Below are 7,434 nucleotides of genomic sequence, written 5' to 3'. Positions count from 1 at the left end.
GATTAGAAAGAAATAGTGTAGTAGGAAAATTAGTGGAGAGAAAGAGGCTGAATAACTTGGTTTACGTGGGATACCAATAAAGCTTCAGACAAGAAGCTTGCACCACCTATGTAGGCCACTGACACCCACTTGAATATCGGAGGGTGCCCCGCCTTGGGCTCCCTCTCACGTGGAACTTAAAAGCTAGGGCAAAATTAGCAGGCTTGGTGAGCACCGTGCTCCAGATGGGAATTCAGCCAGGAAAATGGAGAACAAGAAAGAACGACACGGGGGAATCAGTCTTTCCAGGAACTGATCCGTTTTCTTTATTTTCAGATTTGCTTTTATACCTTTTGTTACATATAAAGACAAATGGAAATTTTAAAGTCACACAGGGGTCAGCAGTCCTGACCTTTATCAAAATCAGGTGCTTCATATAAATGTATACAAAAAGGTCTTAGGGGTTTTACATCATCTTCTGGCCATGAGGCCTGCTGACATTTTATGGCCCTTTCTGATAACAGTCAGTCATCCAGAACCTTATTTTCCAGGGGTGATTTTTTTCTTAAACTAGGCACCACCCTCCGAAGGTACCAGATAAAGTTGCATTCCTATAGGTGAGTGTGTAGTGGGTTACAATTAAGAAAGGAATTTACTTAGCCTAAGGTTTAACATGATTAATCTTAAAGGTTAATACTTATTTCTCCCATATGCTAGTTATATTCATTAATGTGTATAAGGGCAGGGGATTTAGTAGCAAACATTGGCCCAATAAATGAAAGACCCTTCGCCAATATAATTCCTAATCAATCCACTATACTAATAATGTCTAACTTCCTAAAAGAATCTGCCTTAGTAAGTTTAAAACATCTTATGCCTCTCACGGTTGGGAGGCTGTAAACAATCACATGTGGCTACATGTGGCTAGATAACCTACAGGCAGGCTAGATAACCTTCAGAGGAGTTTGTAAGTTGAAACACTCCTGTCACTCCCAGGAATTTTTATTAACTGGAGCTGTAGGTTAACTCCTTCTCCAAGAGAGGTGATGGGGGAGAGCTCCCCATAAAGTCAGAGGTGTAAGTGAGAGCATAAAACAGTAAAGTAGGCAGACTCTGGTTTTAGGGGTAGACACTCGGAACAGGGGGTTTCCTGAGGCTCGATCCTGCCTTTGCGTATGCCGAAGCCTCCTTCCTCATGACATTTGCCACAGGCAGAGTTCCTCACGCTGGCTCCCAGCAGTTGTCCCCTTCTCCTCTCACCTTCAAACATTCCCAGGATCAGGGCCTTTTCCAGTGAGTTCGTTCTTCGCATCAGGTAGCCAGAGTATTGGAGTTTCAGCTTCAGCATCAGTCCTTCCAGTGAATACTCTGTGTTGATTTCCTTTATGATTGACTGGTTTGATCTTCTTGCAGTCCAAGGAACTCTCAAGAGTCTTCTCCAACACCACAGTTCAAAAACATCAGTTCTTTGGTGCTCAGCTTTCCTCATAGTCCAATTCTCACATCCATACATGACTACTGGAAGAACTATAGCTTTGACTAGAAAGTCCTTTGTCAGCACTATACCTTAAAGCTTTCCTTAGGGTTTTTTCTTTTCTTTTCTTTTGTTGTGTTTTTATCTGCACCCATTGGAGTTCCTGGCACACAGTTAGGGATGTGAGGCAAAAAGAAAACCCAGATTTTTCTCAATATGATTTTAAATTGTATTCCTCTAATTGCTAATTATAAGGTGCATCTTTTTATGTGCTTACTTGCTATCTGTATATCCTCTTTGGTGAAATGTCTGGTCATGCCATCTGCCCATTTTTTAAATGAATCATTTAGCTTTTTACTGTTAAATTTGGAATGTTCTTTGTATAATCTAGATACAAGTCCTTTTTTAGATATATGACTTTCAAATATTTTATCTCAGTCTGTAATTTGATTTTTTTATCCTCTTAACAGTCTGTTTCACAGACAAAAGATATCAGTTTTGATGAGGGTATTTTTTTTTAATAGCTTTGAATACCCAGGCCTTTTTCCTACAATCACTTTTCTAGAGTGCTGCAACAACTGGAGGGCTGTTAGCATCAGGATGGGATCAATCAGAAGTCTGCTCTACATGAGCCTTTCCCTGTGGTTCCTTTGAACAGCGTCTTGAAGTAGTTTCTCTTATAACAATTATATTATTTGCAATATCACAAGCATGAGACTATACTGGCAATATTCATTGAATAATCTACTATGGAAAATAGTCAGTAAATATTATTGATTGTCAAATAATCCTTATTTTCTCTACTGAAATAATAGGTACTATATACTGATAAATAATATAATCTTTTTTTGGATTGTCTATTCTCTCTTGATAAGTATAATTATAAATTTTCTAGTAACCACAGGTTAAAAGGTATTTTTTAAAGGTGAGGGTCATTTATAAGATATGTGTTACTCACCTATTTCAGGTTCCAAAGATAGAATATCAAGCTGGTTTTATTTGTCCTGGTTTGAATAAAATTTTCCATGCCATTTAGAATTTTTCATGCTGTTTAGTAGGCAACGGCTCATCTGTGAGGTATCTGACTTTTGGTCAGCTGCTAACTTTCCAATGCAGTCACTTGAGAGAAAAAATTACTTCTGGGAAGGCTATACATTGTAGGATGTGTGAATCAGAACCCATGTTTTGTTTAACACCTAATGATATAGTCTATTGGAAATGAAGTTAAAATCAGGTAAAGGGGAAATAAATCCTTGCTTTTCATGAGGCTCCAGACAAGGTACTTCCCATCACCAACTGTTCCTCTGTCACTATTATTGAGCACTTTTCTGTTGCTGTTTTACTGGTGAATCCAACATCTCTCTGTATTCCAACATCGAACAACAACAAAATTGCCTTGATCTCATTATCATTCTTAAATGACTTTGATATTTAATTGTGACAGCAATATACCTGGAACCCCTTAGTCTTCAGACATTGTGGATGAAAAAAAAACAGCAAAAATGGGGAGCCCTGCAGACAAGCAGCAGTAAAAAATCCGTAGAGACATTGTTGTGTCTTGTGTTTCTTCATCAAATCCCATAAAATAGATAAAAGATGCAAAATTCTAAAAGAAATAAATTTGCCTCTGCAAGCCAAGATCAAACAGGCCTATTAGAACAATAACCATAAAGTTTTCTTCATTTTACTTCAGAAATAAAATTAAGATAAAGACCTAGAGGATGTTACCGAATTAAATGGATTTGATTAATGGAACTGTTTTATGGGGTTACAAAATCTCTTTTACCCATTTTATGGGATTTGATGAAGAAACACAAGACACAGCAACGTCTCTATGGATTTTTACTGCTATTTGTCTGCAGGGCTTCCCATTCTTGCTGGCTTTTTTTTTTTTTTTTTTTTCATCCACAATGTCTGCAAACTAAAGGGTTCCAGGTATATTGCTGTCACAATTAAATATCAAAGTCATTTAAGAATGATAATGAGATCAAGGCAATTATAAAACAAGAAATATAACTTACAAATATAAGTGTTTGAAATTTCTTAGAAAATTTTGCTATGTATAATTAATTATCTTATTTAGAAGGAAAGAAATAGGTGAGAGGGATTAAGAAGTGCAAACTTCCAAATGCAAAATAAGTAGGCCCAAACATTCAGAAAACTAAGATCATGGCATCTGGTCCCATCACTTCGTGGGAAATAGATGGGGAAACAGTGGAAACAATGGCTGACTTTATTTTCGTGGGCTCCAAAATCACTGAAGATGGTGACTGTAGCCATGAAATTAAAAGATGCTTACTCCTTGGAAGAAAAGTTATGACCAACCTAGACAGCATATTAAAAAGCAGAGATATTACTTTGCCAACAAAAGTCCATCTAGTCAAGGCTATGGTTTTTCCAGTGGTCATGTATGGATGTGAGAGTTGGGCTATAACAAAAGCTGAGCACAGAAGAATTGATGCTTTTGAATTGTGGTGGTGGAGAAAGTTCTTGAGAGTCCCTTGGACTACAAGGAGATCCAACCAGTCCATCCTAAAGATCAGTCCTGTGTGTTCATTGGAACGACTGATATTGAGGCTGAAACTCCAATACTTTTGCCACCTGATGCAAAGAGCTGACTCATTGGAAAAGACCCTGATGCTTGGAAAGATTGAGGGCAGAGGGAGAAGGGGATGACAGAGGATAAGATGGTTGGATGGCATCACCAACTCAATGGACATGGGTTTGGGTAGACTCCGGAAATTGGTGATGGACAGGGAGGCCTGGCGTGCTGCGGTTCATGGGATTGCAAAGAGTCAGACATGACTGAGCAACTGAACTGAACTGAACTGAAACAAATAAACTCATAGAAAAGGAGATTAGACTTGTGGTAGGCAGAGGCAGGAGGTGGGGCGAAGGGGAATTGGAGGAAGGTATCAAAAGGCACAAACTTCCAGTTATAAGATAGAAAAGTACTAGGGATGTAAGGTGCGTGCATGTACATGCTAACTCCTTTCAGTCGTGTCCAACTCTTTGTGACCCTAGGGACAGTGCTCTGCCAGGCTTTTCTGTCCATGGGATTCTTCAGGCAAGAACAATGGAGGCATTGCCATACCACCTCCAGGGAATCTTCCCAACCCAGGGATCAAATTGGTGTCTCTCAGTTTTCCTGTAGGAAAGTAAGCAGGTTCTTTACCACTAGTGCCACCTGAGAATTCCCTGGGTATAATTAATACTGCTTGCATATGATATATGAAAGCTGTTAAGAAGTAAATCTTAAGAGTTCTCAACACAAGAAAAAAGGTCTTCTTTTTTTTTTTTTCCTATTTCTTCAGTGCTATATCTGCATGACATGATTGATGTTACTAAACTTACTCACTAAACTTATTTTGATAATCATGATGTATGTAACTTATTAAGCTGTACACCTTAAATTTATATAATGCTGGATGTCAAGTATATCTTAGTAAAACTGAAAGAAAAATTTTAGTTAGCTTATTTGAAAATAAGATCCTGTTTTAGAAACAATAGCATGATAAAAAGCATCTAGCAATATTACCCCATATTTGGCAGGATGAATACATCAATAAATTGTCCTTGTAAAGGTCAAATTAACATAAACAACACCTATTGGATAGAACATCTTAAAAGGTACAAAATTTAATAAAGAGATAAAGACTTCATTTTTTAAAAAGACTTCATAAAAGGGGAAATCAAAAATTAAGAAGGATACATGTTATTTTCTTAAAAATAATTCATGAATCTGAATTTACAAATAAGATGGCTAGAATTAAGCCATAATTCATAAGAATTAACATATCAGGAATACCAATCCTCTTTAAATCAAATTATTATCATGGTAGGGGTAAATGAAAACTTATAGCAATATTGCAAAAAGAGATTCTTCTTAAGATACTGATGACTATTATTGTCTTGAACCTTCCCGAAAATACTGCATTAATTTTTTTTCTTCAAATAAGGCAATAAAAATTTCTTCAAAATTGCTTTTAAAATTAAAATGCACTGCCAAGGCATAATATAAGACCTGGCTGGCTTTGGAGTCCAAGAGTCATCACCATCATTGACTTTCTTCTTTGAGGCAAGGGCACAGTGCCAGAAATGGTTCATAAAGAAGAAATTTTTGAAGACAATGCAAAGATGTCGTGGCACATAAAGCAATGTGGAAATGTGATGGTTAATTTTATGTGTCAATTTGACTTGGCCACAGGGTGGCAGACAGCTGTTTAAATATGATTTCTGAGTATATCCATGAGGGTATTAGTGTTTGAATCTGTAAACTGTAAAGCAGATTGCCCCTCCAATGTTTGTGAGTATCCTCCAGCCTGTCAGGCACATGAACAGAACTGGGAAGGAAGGAAATTCTTCCTCTCTGCCTGACACTGGAGCTAGGACCACTGTCTTCTCCTGCCCTTGGACAAGAATGTATACCAATGGCTCTCCTGGTTCTGAGGTCTCAGACTCAGAATGGAAATACCTACCACTGGATTCCTGGGTCTCTGCATTGCAGACAGAAGATTGTGAGACTTGTCAGTTTCCATAATGGCGCATGCCAGTTCATTATGATAAATTAACCCCTCTCTCACTCTCTACACACACACACACACACACACACACACATATATCTGTGCATGTTGATTGGTTGGAGGTTCTCTGGAGCACCCTAAAAAATATATGGTTTATAAAAAATTAATAATATCTATATTTAATGGTAAGCATTAATATGGAACTTTTAGCTTCAAGGTCATTTCACAAGATCATTATATCTAAAGGATAATTTGATTCACAAAGCAAAATCTTCTTTCTGTGAAATAGTTTTTAATATAGCCTCAGATGTCAATATATCTACTGAGAATTATTTTTTAGGCAAATTATACCTTTGGTAATTCAAATGTTTGTCTCTCTGGTTGTGGTTTACAATTGTGTCTGCCTAGCTGTCCCTAATGGTTTCTCCCTACTCCAAGTTACTAGTAAAAAGAAAAAGATAAAAATCTTCATGAATAATGAGATTAAAAGGACTTTCAGATTAAGATGTTCAAGTAAAGGCATTTATGCCCCTTTTCTGAAAAACCAAAAAAAAATTCACTTCAAAGCAATATAAGTTGATCACCAGGCTGTTTTGCCCAGAACTGAGAAGCCTCCTGAAACAATGAACTTTCAGTTGCTGAGTTTAGGGCAATCAGGGCAAACCAGAATGACTGGTTATCCCAGAAGAAGAAAAGGAAAATGCTATGTTCACTGAAAGTAGGATGCATCTGTTGCCCCTACTCCTTCTGTGTGACGGAAGAAGTAGGGGGATGGGAATGGATTCCCAATGAGGAGACTGCTCAGCCCAGAGGAGAAGCAAGAGTCCCAGCAGAACCGCAGGAAGTTGCAGGAATCAGGAACACCTGAGTCTCCAGAAAGCAGGGGCATGAAAGGGACTGAAAAAGCTAAACAGCTGCTGTGTGGAATCCTGTCTCCTGCCCTGGTCCTTATCTGATGCTTCTCCTGACACTTGAGCTCCTCTGAGCCTCACCCGTCTCCTTGCTCCAGCTGCTGAGGGATCATCTGACCCACTTAGGTTAGTGCAGTCTTCCAGCACTCTACCTTATGGCAAAACTCACACCCCTCAGCCTATTGCCTTGGAGCCTCTCTGCTTGGTGCAGGGTTGCAGGATGCTACTTGGTACACACACACACACACACACACACACACAACTCAAAAGTCAGGAAGGTTAACACAGGAGAGGGGAGATTGGGGCACTTCTCTAATCAACAGGAAACAGGAGTGGGGATAGATCTTCTGACCTGTCTCTACCTTGCCTGGATAGATGACCCTGAATCACAGTTTATACAGACCCTGAACCACAGGCTGGTCCCAGGTGATGGGGCATCGGCATTCTGTGCCAGGTCACGGCAGTCCTGAAGGCCTTGTTGGGCCTTGTTGCTCTGCTTTGTGGGCACCCAAACTCTCAGGCCACCGCACAGGAGACTATGCTTCAT

The sequence above is a fragment of the Capricornis sumatraensis genome, chromosome 11 (genome assembly GCF_032405125.1).
Source record: "Capricornis sumatraensis isolate serow.1 chromosome 11, serow.2, whole genome shotgun sequence".
Lineage (NCBI taxonomy): Eukaryota > Metazoa > Chordata > Mammalia > Artiodactyla > Bovidae > Capricornis > Capricornis sumatraensis.
This window is presented reverse-complemented; position numbering follows the sequence as displayed.